Source organism: Bison bison, unplaced genomic scaffold, assembly GCF_000754665.1.
Source record: "Bison bison bison isolate TAMUID 2011002044 unplaced genomic scaffold, Bison_UMD1.0 scf7180017864495, whole genome shotgun sequence".
In the NCBI taxonomy this organism is placed as follows: domain Eukaryota; kingdom Metazoa; phylum Chordata; class Mammalia; order Artiodactyla; family Bovidae; genus Bison; species Bison bison.
Genome location: NW_011495054.1, coordinates 7,897,053 through 7,907,384, shown reverse-complemented (window position 1 = coordinate 7,907,384; position 10,332 = coordinate 7,897,053).

The following is a 10,332-nucleotide window of genomic DNA, read 5'->3' as shown; positions in this document are numbered from 1 at the left end:
CACTCCAGTATTCTTGCCTGAGGGATCCCCATGGAGAGAGGAGCCTGGTGGGCTACAGTCCATGGGGTCACAAAGAGTCAGACAAGACTGAACACAAGGATGGATGGAAACATTTCTTTGGCTGATGGATTGGCCCACTGCATAGCATAGAGGAAACCATAACTCCATTTTACCGTGGAAAGTTCAGATGTGAAATGCAAAAGAAGTGGGTGCTCATTTAGGATATCCAAGTCCTCTTAACTTGCAAGGCAGGAGTCCTACGGGAGCTCCATGAAATGATAAGAATGCAATTTCATCTTCAAGTTCAATTAACCTTAGGTTCTGCTTTGTATGATGAGCAAGTCACTTGCATCAGCTGAAAAAATGAAGTAGGTCTCCAACTCAAAGTTTTCAAAGTACAAGGCTCTCAAGATTGATATACCTAGATCTGGGGACTCAAATATTAAATAGCAATGATCCAGGACCAAGCAAAGATTGATGAGTGAATGGGATCCATCCAATTCCAACTTTGTGTTGGGTCATCCGTCTCCCGGTGCATGACCAAAGGCAGAAACACACAGCCGTCTCGTTGCCTCTCTCCTCTTTCGATCGCTACCACACTTCAGCATAGATCAAGGCCCGCTGTTGCTAGGGAGGAGATAAACTACAGCCTTTGGGTTATGCTCTGGAGTCAGACTCCTGATGGGTTTGAATCCTGTATCTCTTTACTCACTCGGTGACCTCTGCCGTTTTTAAATTATTTATTTGGCTGTGCTGGGTCTTAGTTGCAGCATGTGGGACCTCTAGTTGCGGTACGTGGGATCTAGTTCCCTGACCAGGGATCAAACTCGGGCCTCCTGCACTGGGAGCGCAGTCCTAGCCACTGGACCACCAGGGAAGTCCCGACCTCTAACATTTTAAGAAACCTTCTTAAGCCTCAGTTTCCCCATCTGTAAAATGAGAATAAGAAAGAGAAGTCCCTCCCTCTTGGGGTGGTTTATCGCCTCTCTGCTACACTGGAATCGTTTGGGGGTCTTGCTAAGACGAAGATTCTGATTCAGGAAGCCCAGGGCTCTGTTTCTCATGTGGTAAAGTTAGAGCCTGACAGACTAACCATGCCACATATAACAACGCTGAGCAAAATATGGAAAGGGATTACTTTAGGTCTCTAGAGAGTCAGGGTGGTGAGGAACAGGTAGACCTAGGTGGGAATTTCAAATCTTAGAGGAAGGAACTGGCACAGAATTCTGGTCTGAGGGTCCAGACTCAGGCACAGCTGTGGCTCAGCATAGGACAGCTGGAACACTTAGGAAATCTTGCCAAACTTTTGGCAACCACAGTCATAACAAGGGATAATCCTAGTAAAGAGAGAACAGAGAAGGGGTACCCCAAAATTCTGGCTTGGGCATAGGTTTAGTCCAAACCTCTGGCTGACCCCTCGGCAACGCACGCCTAACGCTTACAGCTTGGTGGTGGAGGAGGTTGTTTAGTCGCTAAGTAGTGTCCAACTCTGTGGCTGTCCGACACTTTGCAGCCCCGTGGACGGTAGCCCACCAGACTCCTTTGTCCATGGGGATTCTCCAGGAAGGATGCTGGAGTGGGTTGCCACTGCCTTATCCAGGGTATCTTCCCAACCCAGGAATCAAAGCCATGTCTCCTGCACCGCAGGCGAATTCTTTTCTGACTGAGCCGCTGGGGAAGCCCCATGCTTACAGCTTATTAAATATTAAACTACAACTAAGATTTCAGCTACTGCTCACGTAGGTAAGACAGAGTATGTTGTCTTTACAGCAAACCGTAATGGCCAACTAAAAGAGATCAACACTCTTTGGAGGAATATATCAATAACATAACCCATAATCTTCCATTAAAATAAAAATTCACAACATCCAGGATAAACTTCACAATTACTCAGCATGTAGAGAACCAGGGAGATGTGACCCATTTTTAAGGAGAAAGGCAATCAATAGAAGCCAACCCTGAGATGATGCACCTGAGATAAGGATTTAAAACTGCCGTAATGCTGTCTGATTATGTTTTGTTTTTAAATATGCTTTTAATGAATGAAAAGACAGGGAATCTCCGCAGAGAAATAGGACATACAAAAAGGAACCAAATGAAATTCAGAGCTGGAATACACAAAGGAAGGGGATTTGAAGATAGAGCTATAGAAATGAACCATTCTTGAGGAGGGAGAAAGATGGAGAAATAAAATGAACAGATCCTCTGGGCAGGGGGTCCAAGGAACAAAAATCAGAAGGTTTAAAATAAGGGTAGTCAGAGTCCCAGAAGAAAAGAGAGAGAGAGAAACTGAGGCAGAAAAAATATATTTGAAGAATCGGTACCCCCAGACTTTCCCAATTGGCAATTCAGTGGAGCCAGAGGAAGGGCTGAGAGTCTGTCATTCTGACAAGCTCCTGGCTAACACTGAGGAGCCACACCTCACGTGTGCAGGGTCTGGACCAGCGCTGTCCAGGAGAGCGCCCTGCAATGGCAAGAACGTCCTGTATCCTCACTGTCCAGTGTGCCAGCCACTAGCTGCCCAAGGCTACGGAAAACCTGCAAGGTGGCTGGTGTCACTGCAGAACTTACTTGTCGTCTTAGTCAATGTAAACCTAAATCTCAAAAGCCACGTGTGGCTAGTGGCTGCCGTATTGAATGGTGCGGGTCTAGAGGATTCAGTGGGATGGTACTTACAAAGAACTTACATAATGCCCAGCACAGAATGGCTCTCCATATGAACTAACCACATCATCAAGCTCATAGTCCTCAAGATCCATCTACAGGAATACAGCCAATGTTTTCTAATAACTATAAATGGAGTATATAGCCTTTAAAAAGTGACTTGATATGTTATAGACCCATAACATGTAATATTGTACCTCAACTGTGCTTCAGTTTTTAAAAATCCATCTGTTTCAGCCCCTTGCTCAAGATCATCCCTGTTTCTCCCCGAGTGGCAGGGGTCAAGGCCCTCACGGCCCCCAGCTTCTCCCACCACCTAATCATTGACATCCTTTCTCAGCCTCTTCCGTTCTTTCCATCCACTGAGGGTTTTGTTTCTCTGTCACTCTGACTCCCTTAATTCCCCTGTGAGTCAAATGATGTGAGCGCCGTTTGGAGAAGGCTGGGAGCCCTCCCGATGTTCTTCTCGAACCTGAAAGGGCCCTTCAGCCCTTTTACTGAAATGGCGTGGGGCTTCTGTTCTTCGCTTAAAAGAGAGACTGGCGAAGGCATGACAGCCCTCAGGCTTTGGGGAGCACTTCTGTGCCATCCCTGCTGTGCTCTTGTGAGGTCTCATACACACTCAGCCTGCACACTCGTAAGGATCAAGCCTGCCTGTGAATATCCATTAACTTAATGGAGGGAGTGACCATCACAGCGATCAAGCCGTTTCTGTAAAACCACAAGGAGCGGCAGCCACTGGGAATGTCTCTAACTGGCATGTTTCTCCTCCAGCTGGAAAGAGACAAGAAGGAAGGAGGGCCGGCGAAGTGGCCACCTTCCCCTTTTCCCAGAGTGGGAATAGGGGATTATCCGGAGGTTACTGCCTGATTCTCAGGAGCTAAAAGCAGAGGAGGACAGGCCAGAACCCTGCAGCAGGCTGCAAAAAACTCTGTCCTGCACAAGCTGTGTGTCCCTAGGCAAGTTCCTTAACCTCTCTGAGTCTTGATTTCTTTATATGGGAAGTAGAGGGAATAATAGTGCCTATATTATAGCCTATCATAAAGAGATACTTTGAGGCTTTAAGTGTGAGGAAATGCCAGACAATAAGAATGATAACAACAACAGAACCAACGTTTATGGGGGGCTTATTCTATATCAGGCTTCATGCCACACGCTTTCTCCACACTCGTTCATTTACTCCTAACACCCTGTTAAGAGAGGTTCTATTACTAATCCTACTTTATAGATGAAGAAGCTGAAGAAGCTGCATCTCAGAGAGGTTAAGACGCTTGCCCAAAGACACACAGCTAGTGAGATGAAGATATGGGATTTGAACCTAGGGATATCTGGCTCTACATGCTTGAGCCCTGGGAAATATTTCCAAAGGCCCAGGACAAGGCTAGAATGTGCCCTTTCCTAAGGGAGAGAGACCCAGTAACTAAAGTACTGGCCCATACTCTGTCAGGAGTTCTCATTTCTGGCTTCACATTATAATCACATGAGAAGACTTTTAAACATGCCAATGCCCAAAGATGACCACAGACCAACTAAATCAGCATCTCTGGGAGGTGGGGCCCCAGATCTCAGGATCTTAAGCTCCCCAGCATATTTCCAATTTGTGGCCCAGGAAGAGAATCACTGACTTAGAGCAGGGGTCCCCACTCCCCAGGGTCATGGACCGGAACCAGCAGCCTATTAGGAACTGGACCAGAGAGCAGGAAATGAGCACCAGGCGAGCGAGCGAAGCTTCATCTGTATTTAGAGCTGCTTCCCACACTTCCGGTGTCACTGTCTCCTGTTGCTTCTCCCCAGATGGGACCAGCTAGTTGCAGGAAAGCAAGCTCAGGGCTCCCACTGATTCTGCATTATGGTGAGTTGTATAATCGTTTCATTATATATCACAATGTAATAATAATAAAAAATGTACAATGCACTTGAGTCATCCCAAAACCATCCCACGCCCCTGCCACCGCCCGATCTGTGGGAAAACTGTCTTCCACAAAACCAGATCCAGTGCCAAAAAGGTTGGGGACCGCTAGCTTAGAGCCTGAGCTCTAAGTGCTTGGGGGAAGGTGCAATTGACGGAAACAAAAGACTCAACACGGGAGAGGTGGGGTGTGGCCAAGAAGGCCGTCCCCACTCCCCTCAGCTCTTCAGCATTACTGCCATATGATTCCCAAGGTCTCTTTATTCTCCACGCATAATGAAGCCTGACGGGGTTAAGATGGGTACTCAGTGATGGAGGGGACGTGGGAGGAGGATTTCCGTGGGTGTGTAATTACAGCCCCTACACGTCCAATGTTAATGATCCTCCTCCTGCAGCTCATCAAGAGGTTTGGTAAACAAAGCGAGACGGGGAGGTCCAGGTGACAGGCACAGCTGTGTTTCCCAGGACAGCATCCGGGCAGGAGTCAAAAAACCAACACTCCTTGGTGGAGTGGGGTTCAGTGAGGGGTTTTAAGTGGCAAGAGTGAGGTCACTCTAATATGGCCATTCTACAGATGGGGAGAACTGACTATCACTGTCCCAGCTCCTAAAATAGCTGCCGTGGACCCCACAGCACCCTGTCCATCCCCAGGATAACCTCTGCAGTGGACTCTGCTGAGTTTTGCCTGGCTGGTTTCCTTTCCTCTTCATCTGCTACGATCACCTTCATTTTTATTCGGGGACCTGTTCCCACCCACCCACCCAGACCTGAACACTGTTCTTTGGGAGCTGCTGGTCAAAATGCCCCATCCTCTCTTGGCTGGGAAGCAGGCATGTGACCCAGCCTGGACCACTGTCTCTTAGGACTCTGGCTCTTAAGCACAGTGAACCCAGAGTGGAAGTAGGTGGAGCTGATGCGTCGTTACCTCCAAGACCTGAAGCCCATTGGTTTGTACTGCTGCCCGGAGCCCCAGCGTGTCAGCGTCCTCTTCATTCATGGAATCTGTTGTTTGGTTATTCTTTGGTTCTATGAGTTCTTCCATCATTTGTTTTGGTCCGTTAGCTCAGTGATACAGTGTCTGATGTTTTGTAGGTGAAGGCCTGGAAACAGAGCCCTGAAGTAGCCAAAGTGGCTTTGTGCCCATTGTAACAGGTCTTTAAACTCATGGAATATTAGAATTAGAGGGGATTTGGTTGACCAGTTCCCTCCCTCCTGGGTAAATCCTGTAGCCCACACCAAGACGTTGTCCAGCCTTCTAGTGGGAAGTCCTCTGCCTCCCAGAGAATCTGCTTTCATGGGTTTTGACCAGCTCTGCCACTTACTAGCTGTGTGCTTTTGGGGGAAACCACTTAACTCCTCTGAGCCTCAATCTGTGTGTGTTATACTGTAGTGTGTTTTGAATGAGATGATATATGTAAAATACTTCATACGTAGTAAATGCACAGTTAAAGGCAATTACCATCACTTGTTCAGTTGCTAAGTCATGTTCCACTCTTTTCGACCCCATGGACTGCAGCACACCAAGCTTCCATGTCCATCACCAACTTCTGGAGTTTGCTCAAACTCATGTCCATCGAGTGGGTGATGCCATCCAACCATCTCATCCTCTGTCATCCCCTTCTTCTCCTGCCTTCAGTCTTTCCCAGCACTGGAGTCTTTTCTAATGAATCAGTTCTTCGCATCAGGTGGCCAGAGTATTGGAGCTTCAGCTTCAGCATCAGTCCTTCCAGTGAATATTCAGGACTGATTTATTTTAGGATGGACTGGCTTGATCTCCCAGAGTTTGCTCAAATTTAAGTCCATTGAGCCCGTGATGCTATCTATATAGCACCACTTGTATGGAAATGAAATCGACCTGGTCTCAGAGCCCCCATTGATGGCATAGACTCAAACATCTTCGGGAAACACTTCCAGGTCTCTATGTTACTAGGCCCAGAATGCCTGGGAAAATAACCCCATATCACACAGGAATAACCGTGGTTCAGGGCTTGAGTTTCATTGTCTCTTGCTGGCTGGTCTTTGAGCCACAACTTCAGTGTGGTCTCCAGGAATCAAAGGAAGCGTTGAATCCACCAGTACAGTCAACAGGAAAGAAAATTGTTTCTTGTGGCAGGAAAGAAAAAAAAGGAAATTATTTGGTCCAGTGCTTCCAGATCCCATCTTGAACATGTCCATCACCCATCACCTCCCTGGGTAATTGCACACACAGTTCCTAAGTTAAGCTCAAATTAGATGCTGTGGCCTACACTGGGGGAATAACATAATTCACTCTGTTAAATTTGGCCCCAGGATTCTGTGTTTATAAATCCAGCCCAGCATGGGATGCAGGACAAATAAAACTCTGTTCCCTGGACAGGTTCAGATGAGGCATCCATTCTTATTACCAACCCCATTAAAATTCCCCAGAATCCCAAGACTTCTAAAAGGGTGGTGATCCATGTCAGAGTTCTCAAACTCAGATACCTGCAGAGGCTAGGCAAGTAATATCAGTAAATGAAGAGGCAGGGTGGGTATTGTGTGAATACTCACTCAGTCTCAAGGAGAGAGCCACTACTCTGCCAATAATTGCTACATGGGAGATGAGCCCAGAGTTGCCAACCCCAGCTTCATCTCTTAGCAGCTGTGTGACCTCAGTCAAGTCACTTAACCTCCCTGTGACTCAATGTTATCCACAGAATGCCTACCTGTTAGGGTGACTGTGAAAATTAAGCATTACACTGAAGTCCTTAGAACACTGCCCATCCCCTAGGAGGAACTCAGTAATGTTGACTGTTACTGGTTTCTAATATTTGTTTATTTGTCTGCGTCCGGTCTTAGTCGCAGCACACGGGATCTTCAGTGTTCATTGTAACATGTGGGATCTTTAGTTGTGGCCTGCGGGAGCTAGGTCCCTGGCCAGGGATCAAACCCGGGCCCCCTGCATTGGGAGCATGGAGACTAAGCCACTGGGCCACCAGGGAAGTCCCAGCTGTTATTATTAAGTCAGCAGTTTTCAACAAGGGATTCTCATAACCATTAACGTGAACAAGGGTATTCAAACTATTCTCGTTGTAGAGAGGCTCATGGCGTGGGACAAGACCAGGTTGACTAAACAATTTTTTATTTGGGCTAGAATGCTGACAACACAATGCACAGTCGTATTGTGACTTCCCTGCTGGTCATCAACTCATGCCTTTAATGTGTTAAAATTTGAAGAACTTATTAATTCTTATTTTCCGCAGTGGACTTAGCAAAATATTTTCAGTTAAGGAGTCTTAGGGAATAGAATAGCTGGATTCTTGATGAGAGGACATTTGGAGACTGTTGTTCTAAAACCAGAGTATAGATCTGGGTTTGACACCAAATATGCTAGGAGTCAGACACGACTGAGCGACTTCACTTTCACTTTTCACTTTCATGCATTGGAGAAGGAAATGGCAACCCCCTCCAGTGTTTTTGCCTGGAGAATCCCAGGGATGGGAGAGCCTGGTGGGCTGCCGTCTATGGGGTCTCACAGAGTCGGACACGACTGAAGTGACTTAGCAGCAGCAGCAGCAGCATGCTGAGATCCTTGACTTCATAATGATACTCAAAATGACACTCACTGGTTACTCATGGAGGATGCAAGCGAGCCAACGCTTTACTGTGAAAAAATAGAAAAATAAAGGGAAAGAAATCTTTATGGTGGCTCTTCTAAAAGAACTGTATCTCAGGCTAGCCAAGTAGCATGTGACACTTTGTAGATATATTCCAAATAAAGTATGAACACAGAGTTACAGAATTAGAGTATCACCCTTTTTGCAACCCCTATAGAATTGATTGATGTAGGGACTGGGCACCAACAGCTACTAATATCGCCCAAAAATACAAAATACTTGCTATCAAGTAGTCTTACAAAAAGAAATGAACATAAATTTAATATAGCCTCTAGATCCAACTACTGATTTACAAGAGAAAACAAAGACCCGAAGAATAATTTGAAGAATTCAAGAAGATATAGCAAAATTAAGACTACAGGACACTTACAGGAAAAAGAACCCAGTATGTTCAACAATAAATTACAAGGACAAAGAAAGTTTTAGAGGAGGGAATCTATAGATTTCTAAAGACTTGAGTGATATCATCCAAACATAATATGTGGACTTTATTTGGATCCTGTGGTAGCAAAATAATGGTCTCCAAAGATGCCCATTTCCTAATGCCTAGAATGTGCGAGTATGTTACCTTACGGGCAGTTCCCGACACACTTAGGCATGGGATCCCGAGTCTCCCGAAGCTTGTGTTTGCCTGCTAGTGGACAGGGCCGGGGCCCAGCTAGTCCCAGGGCAGGGCCTGGCTCGCTGTGAGCTGGCTGGGTCCACGGGCTTCGAGACTGTGGTTTTCTTGCATCTGGTGTCTGCCAGGTAAGTCTGGTACCCCCTGGGGTGGGGCCAGGACCAGGGGATTCTGGGACTGTGGGCAGAGCTGAGTGCTGGACCCTCTGGTGGGCAGGGCCATGTCCAGAGGCAGCTGTGGGGCTCAGGGAATCTTTTTTTTTTTTTTAATTGGAAGATAATGGCTTTACGATATTGGTTTCTGCCATACATCAACATGAATCAGCCATGAGTATATATATGTCCCCATCCCACCCCTCTAGGTTGTCACAGAGCCCCAGTTTGAGCTCCCTGGGTCACACAGCAAGTTCCCACTGGCCATCTGTTTTACGTATGGTAAGGTAACATGTTCCCATGCTACTCAATTCATCGCACCCGCTCCTTCCCGCACTGTGGCCACAAGTCCATTCTCTGTGTCTGTGTCTGTTGCTGCCCTGCAGATAGGCTCGTCAGTACCAGGTTTCTGGATTCCATATATGTGCATTAATATACAGTATTTTGTTTTTCTCTTTCTGACTTGCTTCACTCTGAATAAAAGGCTCTAGGTTGATCCACCTCACTAGAACTGACTCAAATGTGTTCCTTTTTATGACTGAGTAATACTCCCCTGTATAAATGTACCACAGTCTCTTTATCCATTCATTTGTTGATGGACATCTGGGTTGCTGCCCTGCCCTAACTATTATAAACAGTGCTGCGGTGGACATTGCGATACATGTGTCTTTTTTCAATTGCGGTTTTCTCAGGGTATATATTCAGTAGTGGGATTAATACGGAATGAAGCAGGGCAAAGACTAATAGAGTTTTGCCAAGAAAATGCACTGGTCATAGCAAACACCCTTTTCCAACAACACAAGAGAAGACTCTACACATGGATATCACCAGATGGTCAACACCGAAATCAGATTGATTATATTCTTTGCAGCCAAAGATGGAGAAGCTCTATACAGTCAGCAAAAACAAGACCAGGAGCTGACTGTGGCTCAGATCATGAACTCCTTTTTGCCAAATTCAGACTGAAATTGAAGAAAGTAGGGAAAACCACTAGACCATTCAGGTATGACCTAAATCAAATCCCTTATGATTATACAGTGGAAGTGAGAAATAGATTTAAGGGCCTAGATCTGATAGAGTGCCTGATGAACTATGGAATGAGGTTCATAAAATTGTATAGGAGACAGGGATCAAGATCATCCCCGTGGAAAAGAAATGCAAAAAAGCAAAATGGCTGTCTAGGGAGGCCTTACAAATAGCTGTGAAAAAGAAGAGAAGCAAAAAGCAAAGGAGAAGAGGAAAGATATAAGCATCTGAATGCAGAGTTCCAAAGAATAGCAAGGAGAGATAAAAAAGCCTTCCTCAGTGATCAATGCAAAGAAATAGAGGAAAACAACAGAATGGGAAAGACTA